The sequence below is a fragment of the Podarcis raffonei genome, chromosome 2 (assembly GCF_027172205.1).
Source record: "Podarcis raffonei isolate rPodRaf1 chromosome 2, rPodRaf1.pri, whole genome shotgun sequence".
NCBI lineage: Eukaryota > Metazoa > Chordata > Lepidosauria > Squamata > Lacertidae > Podarcis > Podarcis raffonei.
In genome coordinates this window covers 90,730,999-90,744,410 of record NC_070603.1, presented here as the reverse complement: position 1 = coordinate 90,744,410, position 13,412 = coordinate 90,730,999, and positions in this window count along the sequence as shown.

Sequence of the window (13,412 nt, the reverse complement as noted above, 5' to 3'; positions counted from 1 at the left end):
TCCAGTAGAGCATTAGATTCAGGAGTATTGATTTGTTTAATTGAGGGGGGGAGGGAGGGAGAGGGAGGGAGAGAGAGAGAGAGAGAGAGAGAGAGAGAGAGAGAGAGAGAGATGTTGCTCTTCAGCATCAAGTTATCTCATTTGAATAAATCCCAAGCTTCAGCCCTAGATGTGAAAAGGACCTAGGCAGTCTTAGCAGACCATAAGCTTCACATGAGTCCACAGTGTGATGCTGCAGCAAAAAAGCTAATTCTATTCTAGGCTGCATCAACAGAAGTATAGTGTCCAGATCAAGGGAAGTAATAGTATCACTCTGTTCTGCCGTGGTCAGACCACCCTTGGAATACTGTGTCCAATTCTGCACCCAACATTTAAGAAGGATATTGACAAGCTGGGAATGTGCAAAGGAGGGTGACCAAGATGATCAAGGGTTTGGAAACAAAGTCTTGTGAGGAACAGTTGAGGGAGTTGAGGATGTTAAGCCTGGAAAAAGAGGAGACATGATAGTCATCTTCAAATATCTCAAGGGCTGTCAAATGGAAGATGGAGCAAGCTTGTTTTCTCCTACTCTGGAGGGTAGGAGACTTTGAGTTACCAAACCAATGACTTTGAGTTACAAGAAATAAGGTTCCAATTAACATGAGGAAGAACTTTCTGACAGTAAGAGCTGTTTGACAGTAGAACAGATTCCCTCTTTCGAGACTTTTAAGCCGGATTGATTCCTGCATTGAAGGTGGTTGGATTTGATGACCCTCAGGATCCCTTCCAACTCTACGGTTCCGATTCTATGATTTAATAGATCCTCGCCAAGGGATTCCTGGTAAATATGGTGTCTAATTGGCAATAGTATCTGTAAACAATGCATTATGTCTCTCTGTGTAAGTGACGAAGAGGCAGTTTCTATAGAAATTGCTATTTTTATGGACTGCTTGAAGGAAATGGGCACATAAAACTGCAGACTACAATCCCCAGCCAGCTCTAACTTAGTGCAGAGTATACTTTTGTTTCACTCAAACAGTTGTCTACCCATAAAACAGGAACCACTAATATTGGCTGCAATCCTGTGCACAGGTTGCTTAAGTCCTCACTCCGTTCAATTAAATCCATCCCATCCAGCAGCATCCATCCTGTTGGTTAATTCTCTTTGGTACCAACTTTGATTTGAGGATAACCCTTCATATACTGTCACTGGCAGAGGAAGAGGCATGCAGGGGGAGGAAAGCCCCTGGCAGCACGATCCCAGTGGGGTGCCATCGCGGCTGCCCCCCTGCCCGTGCTGGGCGCCACGCCAGCCCCGCCCCCACCTGCTCTCCACCCCCCGGTGCCAGAGCATGAAGCTCCGCCACTGTATACTGTATCTGTTACATTGCAATTACCAATAACAGCCCTGTATGGCAACTCCTGATGGTACAACAGAGTTTGACTTAATATGCCTGTTACTCAGCTTTTTTTTTTTAATTGCTTGCTGTTTATTTCTGTTTTGTTTGGTTTTACCTGCTGATTTATACCCTGCATTTCATACCTGTGCTTTTATGTGCAATGTACTGCTTGCCCTTGTGATAGCTTAGTTGCTGTTTTTATATTCTGCATTATATATCTAATATCATTCTAATAATGTTAAGCAGGTCAGTGTCAATCCAACCACAGTAAGCAGTGTGGGATGTAATCCACTGGGAGCAGTCAAGTACAACATTCCTTGTTTTGCTAGAGTGGACATGCAAGGGAATGTTTGGTCCAACCAGTCAAACTTCCTGTTCCTCCTGGCCTGGAGCATCCTTCCTTGCTTGTGACCAGTGGGTGGGCGTGACCTTCCCAGACCTTGTATAAGAATAAGGCATGCTGCCACTCCCTCTCTTTTCCATCTTCTTTTCGTCCTGTGAACTTCCTGGAATGAACTGCTGGCTGCCAGCTAAGCAGTCCCCCAGGTCATCTCCCTTATGGGATAAACCTGTTCATACGAGTTTGTAACTTTAAGCCTAAAGCCTGCCTACAGGGGTCACACTACGCTCTGCCTGATCGTGAGTCAACTTTCTTTTTATTGCTGATGAATAAGACTGTGGTCAAGAGAACAAGCTGGTCATCACAAACACGCTTTTCCAACAACACAAGAGACGACTCTACACATGGACATCACCAGATGGACAGTATCGAAATCAGATTGATTATATTCTCTGCAGCCAAAGATGGAGAAGCTCTATACAGTCAGCAAAAACAAGACCTGGAGCTGACTGTGGCTCAGATCATCAGCTTCTTATAGCAAAATTCAAGCTTAAACTGAAGAAAGTAGGAAAAACCACTGGGCCGGTAAGATACAATCTAAGCCAAAGGTCCGTATAGTTAAAGCCATGGTTTTCCCAGTAGTGATGTATGGAAGTGAGAGCTGGACCATAAAGAAGGCTGATCGCCGAAGAATTGATGCTTTTGAATTATGGTGCTGGAGAAGACTCTTGAGAGTCCCATGGACTGCAAGAAGATCAAACGCATCCATTCTTAATGAAATCAGCCCTGAGTGCTCACTGGAAGGACAGATCGTGAAGCTGAGGCTCCAGTACTTTGGCCACCTCATGAGAAGAGAAGACTCCCTGGAGAAGACACTGATGCTGGGAAAGATGGAGGGCACAAGGAGAAGGGGGCGACAGAGGACGAGATGGTTGGATAGTGTTTTCGAGGTTTCCAGCATGAGTTTGGCCAAACTGCGGGAGGTAGTGGAGGACAGGGGTGCCTGGCGTGCTCTGGTCCATGGGGTCACGAAGAGTCGGACACGACTAAACGACTAAACAACAACAAAAGACTGTGGTGTCTTTATTCTTTTAGGAGGGATTTAAAAGGTGATCTTACCAGGAACATACAATTCAATCTGAGAGAGATTGAATTGCGTAATAGTAAGAGGTTCTCACGAGCCTGCAACCAGATTTCTGCTCTGCATGAGAAGGGGAATGTAAACTCTGTGAAGTAAAGGAACTTGCTAGCACAAATTAGGAAGGATATTAATAAACAATATATCCTCTCCTGCCACCCTGAACATTCCCACAAGCAGCTGCCCTGTTAAACTGTTAAAGAGTGGGGTGTGAATCCCTTAAACAAATAAATATAAATGGTGAATAATACCTCCTTGCACTATTCCTGCAGTGGAGGCATCTGCCAACAGAAGCGGAAAGGAGGAAATTTCTCTCACTTCTACCTCTCCTTTGCAGTCTGCATTGCCCACTCCCTAAAATTTGTTCTGGGGGGTTAAGAGAATTATAAAAGAAGGGGAAAGGGGAAAACGTGCCTCCCCCTTTTGTTTACCTCATGTACCTACCTATATTTGCAGGGAGGGAAAGACTCATGATTTGCCCAGTCCTAATGACTGCAGCCAGTATATCCTACAGGCAAGACTAGCAGTGTCGTCACTCTTGCAATCAGCAGTCCCAGTAAGTGGTAGTGAAGCTGCTACCAGGAGGTCTGTTCCTAAGCAGCACCTTGTCATGCTGACTGCTCCTGGCAATTGCGTGGATTTTAATTAAAAGTAAATTGCAGGTGAGGGGAGCCATCCTGACAGAACCAAGGGCAGAGGGCAAGAAGGTCACATCTGAACAGGCCCAAGTTTGTATAGTAAGTGAATTATACATTTTATAAATAAAGTGCCCTCTTGTTGCCCCATTTTCAGCAGTGGATGGCATGGTGGGGTTGTGCTGAGTCACTACTGCATACTGGGATGGAGAAGGGGAGGGGCACAGTGGCAGAGTTGGCATGGTGCAAACGGGCCAGCAGGAGCCCTGGATTGGTTCCACTTGTGCATTTGCACCATGCCAACCTTGCCACTGTGGTGCCCCTCCCCCTCTTGGTATGCTGCAGGTGAGAAACACAGCCGTCCTACACCACCCACTGTAGTCCATTTTGTTGCCAGAGTGATACATAGCAGACCTCCAGAGTTCAATAATATAAGGAATGATGTCACACAGCTAAGGCAGGGATCGCTCATTTTGCTGACATTTTCATGGCAACTATAACGTGTTCTGGCTCTCTCTGAAACCCTTCTTAGGAAACCCTTCTTAGGAAACCCTTCTTAGGAAATCAGAGAAGCTCATTATAGCATCTAGGATTTGTTTGCAGAATGGATAATAGGATACATTGGCTGCTGCTTTGGCCCAGTAAAACTGTTTTTCGGCTGTTAAAAAACAGAATTCCTGCCCTTAGCTACCGTCTGGGAGCACAGCAGTTTAGAGCATACTCATCCCAGTGACTTCCCTCTCCCCAGAACATGCCTAAGATTAACACACCATAATAAGTGGGTCCTATTGATTAGTAGATGTCCCTTTCAACTGGTCTGATATCCCTATCTGATTGTATTTGTAGAAACTAAATTTTTAGGCCGGCAAGTGTAGTGTTATCCTCAGATGTCTTCCTGCCAAAAGGATGTGTCGTAATAATCCCTCCATCCTGATGCCAGTTCAGACTGAGTGCTTCTCTAAGCATGGTTGAACAAAGAGAGGATATATTTTCTAGTGACAGAACTAAAGAGTTATGGTGTCCTAAATCAAATTAGCAGACAGGCTCTGAGTGGGAGCCTCTGTAAGATTAATAGGCTGCTGGGATATTTTTTTTAAGGGAAAAAAGAGCAACAACAAGGTAATGAACAAGTTCAGCATTAAGCTAAATGGATGAACAGAGATAAATCCACAAGGTGAAATACAGGGCCCGTTAAAGTCTGCAGGAGCCCTGTCACTAATACCACTGGAGCTAGGATTTCTCCTGTAAAATTTCCACAGGGATCTTTCAAGCAGACGTCAGAAGGAAATCTTGGCACAAGATACAATATGACATGTTGTTGTTTAGTCGTGTCCGACTCTTTGTGACCCCATGGACCAGAGCAGAGGACCTTGTGCCCTCCATTTTGTAGCAACGCACTCTGGAGTCTTAGGGTGATGAGAAAGTAAGAAATCGTATGTTGTTGTTGTTGTTGTTTCGTCGTTTAGTCGTGTCCGACTCTTCGTGACCCCATGGACCAGAGAACGCCAGGCACTTCTGTCCTCCACTGCCTCCCGCAGTTTGGTCAAACTCATGCTGGTAACCTCGAAAACACTATCCAACCATCTCGTCCTCTGTTGTCCCCTTCTCCTTGTGCCCTCCATCTTTCCCAACATCAGGGTCTTCTCCAGGGAGTCTTCTCTTCTCATGAGGTGGCCAAAGTACTGGAGCCTCAGCTTCACAATCTGTCCTTCCAGTGAGCACTCAGGGCTGATTTCCTTCAGAATGGAGAGGTTTGATCTTCTTGCAGTCCATGGGACTCTCAAGAGTCTCCTCCAGCACCATAATTCAAAAGCATCAATTCTTCGGTGATCTGCCTTCTTTATGGTCCAGCTCTCACTTCCATACATCACTACTGGGAAAACCATAGCTTTAACTATACGGACCTTTGTTCGCAAGGTGCTTTTTAAGATGTTGTTTAGGTTTGTCATTGCACAATATGACATATCTATGATCATTTCTACGATCGCATCATTAACAACAGATCCTGCCCTGCATTAAAATTAATAAGAAAGCTCTTCTTTTCAAAGACCAAATTCAATTCATTCACATTATGGTTGCTTGTGTAGAAAAGTATGAACTAATTTGTTCCATGCTTTGGAATACAGAACAATGAACATTAGGTACCTTTTACCTGGGTGCTAACATGCAAACCAATGATACTAGGTTGTAAAGATATACAAGCCAAGTGCAATATGTTATTTAAAAACATTCACATCAAATTAATGTGAGGCCAATCTAGCACATTACAACAGTGGCATAGTTTCTTTCTTGGGAGCCTGACCTGTTTTCAAGAACCAGCTTTTTAAGAAACTTACAAAAATTAAACAACAATCAAATACAATTGTAAAACATTCAGTGGTGTCGGCCTGCTTGTGCAAAGGGCTTCCACTCAGGCAAATCCCTGAGGTAGCACATTGGGTCAGTGTGTCTGGCTGTTAACCAGGTTGGTGGTTCAAACCCATCCAGGGATGGCTGTGGGCGGAAATGCATTGCATGGGAGGGAGTTTCACTGAGTCAACAAAACTGAAAACACAACTCCTCATTGACCTGAGCCGTGCTCCTGGTTCATGAGCCATGGGCCAATTAGCACTAGCAATTCTTTCCTCTGTTTGTACAACTATGGGAGCTATGGGGTCAACCTATGATGCTTTTTCATAGCCATCGTGGGGGTGCAGGGTGTCCCAATGTATGATTTTCCCATAGTGTATAAGGAACCCATAAAGGAATAAATTGTAAGATGTTCTGCAACTACAGAGCTCTGCCCTCCCACACACTCCAAACCTCTGCTAGTTAATGTAGCTTTACAGTTCTGAGCCGATCATTGTAATTAACTGTGTGAAAGCATGAATCAGTTTAAACATGATTATAGTGGTGCTATTCCTACTTGACTGGCCCTGTCAGTGCTCCTGTTACAAACATTGTTTTTCTTGCCATTTGTGATTTTAATCAGAGCTCAGATTAGACACTTAGAAATGATGGTCTTGATCCAATGTCCTTTTAAACTGGATTGCACACATCCCCCCTCTCTCAATCTTGTATTGAGAAAATGAGAAAATAAATAGATTTGTCATTTTATCCAACTTGAAAGCGAGAGGAAAAAGAGCAGCATCCTATCATGTTCAATTTGAAGTAAGGCATGTTTTCGTCTTAACCAAGATGATTTTGTAAACTGATGCAAAACTCTGACGATTAAGCCACTTTCTTCTAAACCTATAATTGTTTTCTTGATCTTACAAGCAAGCACTTAAGCGAGAGAGATTTACTGAGACCCTGGAGTATTTGTCTGCTGAAATACCACAGCATGTAAACACCATTTGTTCTCATGTCTGTGTAGAAATAAGGGAGCTCTAGGTAGCACCAAAACTGCTTACATTTCCAACAATGGCACTTTTCTTTTTCATAGATGCTGATTAATATTTATTGCTGATGCAAATGGCAGTTTAAGTGGGGGCACTTAAGCAATACACCATTAATTAAAAAAAGAATACCTACTGTCAGCCAAGAAGAAGCTGGGACATATGAATAACTGAGGCAATACAGCAAAGTTTTTACAAAAGCAATGGTTTGGATGCTATAGGATGCATTTTAAATCCAAAGCTGAAAAGCTTCTCAGGCAAAATAAGTAAATAAAAAGATTATTTGCTGGGCAAGGCAATGATCAGCTCCTTGCAAAATAGCTTACAACACCTTGTTATAAATATGATTCTTGCCATTTATCACTGATAGTAAGGCAGAGATTTGGCCTACTTTATGGGTTCTGACTTGTTCTCTGGTCAGAGGTCTGGATTTCTGAGGCCTTCTAAAGGAGACTTTTTTTGGTGATTCACTCTAGCTTGTTTCAAGAAAGGATATGAGTGGTGGGGGAAATTTGCCTAGGTCAAATGCAGATGTACCTTTGTTTTCCCTAAACGGACTTTGACGGCCAACACATAAATGCTTCTGGAATGCATGGGATTAATACTGACCTCACAGCCTGACTGGGACCAAGCAGTGTGGCTATTTATATGTTGTGCTCCCATGTGGGTTGCATAGATACAGATACCCCAATTCCTCTGGTGATGGTGGCATCAATAAAGAGGCTTAAAACATGTGGCTGCTGATACACTATATGCTGGAAGGGATTTGTTCTCACATGCTACTTGTATGTTGTGAATCCACTGGTAGCCCTGTTTATACCCACAGATATCATGTTGGTCTGGCCACACAGATCAAATAGCCTACAGAACAGCACACTGGTATACTGTTATTTGAACAAGTGAAAAGTACATGACTCCAGAGAAGACGCATGTCTCTTCAATGTAACTTTGTTGAATTAATCCTGTTGAGCAAGTACAGTGGTACCTTGGGTTAAGTACTTAATTTGTTCCGGAGGCCCGTTCTTAACCTGAAACTGTTCTTAACCTGAAGCACCACCGCTGCACGATTTCTGTTCTCATCCTGAAGCAAAGTTCTTAACCCAAGGTACTATTTCTGGGTTAGCGGAGTCTGTAACCTGAAGTATATGTAACCTGAAGCGAATGTAACCCGAGGTACCACTGTATGGTCCGTGCGAGTAGGGTTAGCATTCCAATTCTCTTATTTGTAACATAACAAAATTTGGAAATTGGCAAGATGACTTATATTCACAACCATGGCATGCACCTTTATGCTGAAATTATGAGATCAAATTTGCTGAGTTACTTAGTAGCATCCAATGTGGGAGGGGGGGAGCCCAAAATTCATTGCCACAAAATATCTCTCAGACCAGAACGAGAGCAATATTACCTTTCCACCAAAGTATATAATTATGGACAAATAATCACAGCTAAAATTGACATACAGAAACGTCTTCCTTTGCTTTACTGGCAATCAATATGAAAGCTGATGCCTGGATTTAATTGTGTGCCTCCCCCCTTTTTTTCATTTCACACTCTTCTTCCAGTCATTTCTCAAGTTCATTTTCATTTATTTTAGAGTCTGCAGGATTAGATTATCTGTGAAGAATATTGACCTCTCTGTCAATGATTCTTGGTATTGTTATTCCTCATTTCAAAAGAGTAGATTAAAAAATATATCGCCAAAAAAGAAAAAGGAAAAAACCAACTCTGTAGAAGTGTTCATCTCCCCCAGGCCCCACTTCTCTATGCTAGTGATTGGTTCACGGTCTTATCAAAAGAAATCCCTGAATTTTGCCCAAGAAAAGAGCAATACAAAAACCTGATGAGTCAAAAGTAGTGTGAAAATATATATTTAGCAGTAGTCATCTTTGCAAATATCTTTTATTTTAGAACAATAAATATATGCACAATTGATACCATGTGTCGATTTCTCTGTATGGATCCAAGACACAAACAAGGTTCATGTTCATATTATTAATTTATTTCATAACTTAAAAGAACCCTACCCTTCTTCAGAGTGGCAAATAGACTTCCTTTCTACTCCCATTCCATTCTCATGTGAGGTAGACACAGAGATGTAGGCGGGGTTGCTACACTACAGAAAATTGGCTTACAGGGACAGTATTTGTCAATGACATGAGTACCCAAGCTCATATGGAAGGGATAAAGACTGGAAAAATGCAAATGCCTTTGCATCACACTAAAATGACAAGTCCGTGGGCCTTCTCAGCACCTTGCCTGGTGGTGACGGCACCTGCTGAAGGGTCTCCAAAGAAGTTCTTAAGGTCCAGGTAGGTACATGCAGAAGTGGGCAATGATTCGGGTATCCTGGCCTGGTCCCAAGGGCTTTAAAAGTCAAGTCTACCTTAAGACATTATGCTATCTGAGGTAGAAAACATGGCGACTTCCTTCCATATACTGAAACTGACTAGACTGACAGTTGCATCTTATTTCAACATTGGTGCCAAGATACTGTCCTCTGTATCTAGGGGGCAAAGGGCAAACTGTGTGGCATACTTCATCACCATCACCAGTCCCCTGTCCTGACTGAGGGCCAGCCATTCAAAGGTCACAACCAGCACTTTTAAGTATGGTTCTGAGCATTAAACACTGGTACAAATGCCACATTTATGTAGGTATTGTTTAATTCAGGGGCGTTCAAACGTAGGGGCGGGGGCAGCACGCCCCGTGTGCTATTCCAAAGGGAGGGGTGACAAAATGCTGGCCCCCCATCGGTGACACCTCCCGGGGCTCGCGGCATGCGCTGCGCACCCCCCAGGACATGCACCATGCCCCCCGCAGGCGCCATGCCATGCCCCCAGGACATGCGTCACATCCCTGGGACTCACGCCACGCACCCTGGATACTGGAGCAGGTTGCTCCTCCTCTGGTTTAATTCCCTTTTTTATCTTCCTTCCTTCCTCTACAAGTACCATAACAAGTTACCGTAAATTATAACACAAACATCAGTTTTATGTGCCTATGTCTTCTTAATCTGTACTGTGTGAGGTAACACATGAGATTCACCCATCGATGACTTTTTGCACCTCGATCAAAAACGTTGTGGATATAAAAAAGTGAGAGGCTAGATACCCTATCACATCTTTTTACTTCAGCAATCTAGTTTAAACAACTATAAAAGGATGTAAAAGGAGACATGAAGTCTAGGCTTTTCTTTCCTAAACGTCTTGTCAGAATAAGAAAGGAATTCTGTTTAGTTAAGACATCACACTAATTCCAAGTTACTACTGATTTACCAAACTGCAACCATTCTTTTCCTTTTGTCACTGTAGGCTGCCTTAAAGAACTACTCACCCATGAATACGCTTCAGGATGCATCAGACTTGCGAAATACACAGGAAGAAGGTGATCTCCCATGCTGCGCACTTTCCAATAATGAAGACCATTTCCTCCTTCATCAGCCTGTCACGTCAGTTCCCAGAGTATGACCGTTACAGAGATTTAATCTACATTTAGTCAGAAAATGATTTAGTTTCTTCATAACAAGCAGACAGGCATAAGACAGATGTATTAGTCAGAGGCAGTCGGAGAAAATATTTTTTGGAACCCTGCCCAGACAACACACTGCCTGAGCATCTCAGCGTCTTCCATGACAATGTCCTTCAGAACTTTCTGTTTATTTCCCCCCTGTTTCTAACCCAAATGCTTTCATTACTCAGCTTGTTTGGTGCTCAAATGCCATTTCAAAGTTGAATAGTCATGTCTGGCTACTGCTGTCTCCTATGTTTCATTAACATTCAGAGCACCCTTTTTTTCTTATTCTTTTTGATGGGGTTTTAAAATGTGACCAGAGACAATGATAAATTTCAATGAAGCAAATGATTTATCTTCTCAAGCCAATAAGGGGGACTGGGAAAGTCTAGAAATACCCTAAGGGAGTAGAGTTCTACCTGTTAAGCTAACCTGCTTACAGTTGATTCCAGACCATTTCATGTACAGTGGTACCTTGGGTTACATATGCTTCAGGTTACATACGCTTCAGGTTACAGACTCCGCTAACCCAAAAATAGTACCTCGGGTTAAGAACTTTGCTTCAGGATGAGAACAGAAATTGTTCTCCGGTGGCGCAGCAGCAGCAGGAGGCCCCATTAGCTAAAGTGGTAATTCAGGTTAAGAACAGTTTCAGGTTAAGAACGGACCTCTGGAATGAATTAAGTACTTAACCCGAGGTACCACTGTATTCTTGTTTATTTATTTGTAAGCTTTGGGACACTTAAATTTGTGTTCCATGATAAACACAAAGCAACTGCAGATAACTCTTGAGGAACTATCTTGAAGCACACCCAAAACTCAAAATGTATTTGTAAAGATCCCTTGGCCAGTATTTTATTGATTCATGTGGAGCTAGATGCTATGGGCTGCTTTTCATATTAGATTTTTTTATGGTGTGCATCTTATTATGTAAGATGTTTTACGCAAACACCTAATAATGTGTGTAAATGTAGCAAATATGATTGCAAACTTCTTTCATGAAGGAGGACCATCATAGACCAAGGTCTGACCGTGTTGTTGTTGTTGTTTTCTGTTGAGTGTACACTCAGCGGCAGATACAATGTGTGAGATGACTCCAACAATCCTCTCTATATTCAATTTGGTTCTCGTCAAAGCTCAGTACAGGTGTGGCTGCTATCTGCTTATGCAAAATTAGATAAAAAGAATTTAAGAAGGATCTGAAACTCAATCTATTAGTAATACAAATGAGCATAACTGAAGATCATGTTGTTCCAATAGAAGAGGTGTGGAGAACCTTTGGCCCGCCTTAAAACGGTAAAGGCAAAGGACCCTTGACAGTTAAGTCCAGTCACAAACGACTCTTGGGTTGCGGCGCTCATCTCGCTTTACAGGCCGAGGAAGCCGGCGTTTGTCCTCAGACAGTTTTTCTGGGTCATGTGGCCAGCATGACTAAGCTGCTTCTGGCGAAACCAGAGCAGCACACGGAAACACCATTTACCTTCCTGCCAGAGCGGTACCTATTTATCTACTTGTCATTTTTGGGGTGCTTTTGAACTGCTAGGTTGGCAGGAGCAGGGACCGAACAACGGGAGCTCACCCCGTCACGGGGATTCGAACCGCTCACCTTCTGATTGGCGAGCCCAAGAGGCTCAGTGGTTTAGACCACAGCACCACCCGTGTCCTTGGCCCGCCTTATGTTGCTCTAACTACAACTCCCATACTCCATAGGCCATGCTTGCTGGGGCTGATGGGAGTTGTAGTTCAGCAACATGCGGAGGCCCAAAAGTTCTCCACACCTGCCACAGAAGCTCTGGATGCAACATGTTTGAGTCTTTGAAGTTGTCAACACATAGGCTGCGAAGCACTCTGGGATCTATGAATGAAGGGAGATATGCAATGTAATTTAAAAATAATAAAAATAATAATGTTAATTCATGGCAGATGGATTTAGATGGTTACTCTGTCACAAGGTGTCACCCTTACAGCCACATGCAATTTTGTTTACAATTCAAAATTCTGTTTCCCTGTATCACTTAGCTTTCAGGTGGCATAGGCCTTAAAACCACAAAATCATAAAAGTAGGTAAGTGGGTATAGGACTGCAGCATAAAGACCTTGCTTGACCACAGCAAGGTTGTGTTTCCCTCTCGCCACTGCATTTCAAGTCACTTTCTTGTCTTGCTGTACATGCCAATGCACATTAACTGACTTGTTCCTCTGTGCCAAACTCCAATTCACTTAAATTGTACACACAATGGATGCCTCCAATGTACACTCTTCTGCTTAACTGAGGCTTCTGTTTTCTAATCAGTTGGAACCTGGTTTGTGGGGAAATGAATCAAGCAGGTGTATTACTTATGAAGCTGCAGGATACATGTGTACGTGCCTTCTGACACCAGTGGTGTCAGCATGCTGGGGTCAGAGGAAACAGTAATGTGTATGCAGCCCAAGTATAAACAATAAAAAGTTTTGTGGCATCTTAAAAGATGACCCCATTTTATTGTGACATTAGCTTTCATGGACTAGAGATCTTAGACCATGTATCAAAGGTAAATCCCACTCGCTTCAAAACAAAAAAAATTTTTCCTTCCAGTAGCACCTTAAAGACCAACTAAGTTAGTTCTTGGTATGAGCTTTCGTGTGCATGCACACTTCTTCAGATACACTGAAACAGAAGTTGCCAGATCCTTCTATATAGTGAGAAGGTGGGGAGGGGTATTCCTCAGAAGGGTGGTGGGAATGGGTGATTGGCAGATAGCTGTGATGAGCCTGTTGACGACTCTTAACGACTGCAATAGGTCTTACAGGAAAAAGCAAGGGGTGAGAAGGTGAAAATGGCTTTGTCATGTATAATGAGATAAGAATCCAATGTCTTTGTTCAGACCAGGTCTCTCCATGGTTTTAAGTTTGGTTACCTACGGCTACCTACCCTACTCGCTTCAGTGTGACATATAACACAAATTTCCACTTGCATACTTGGAAATGTGTCCAACTGTATTCAACTGGGGTTACTCCATAGAAAGTGGATTTAGGATTGCATCCTTACTGG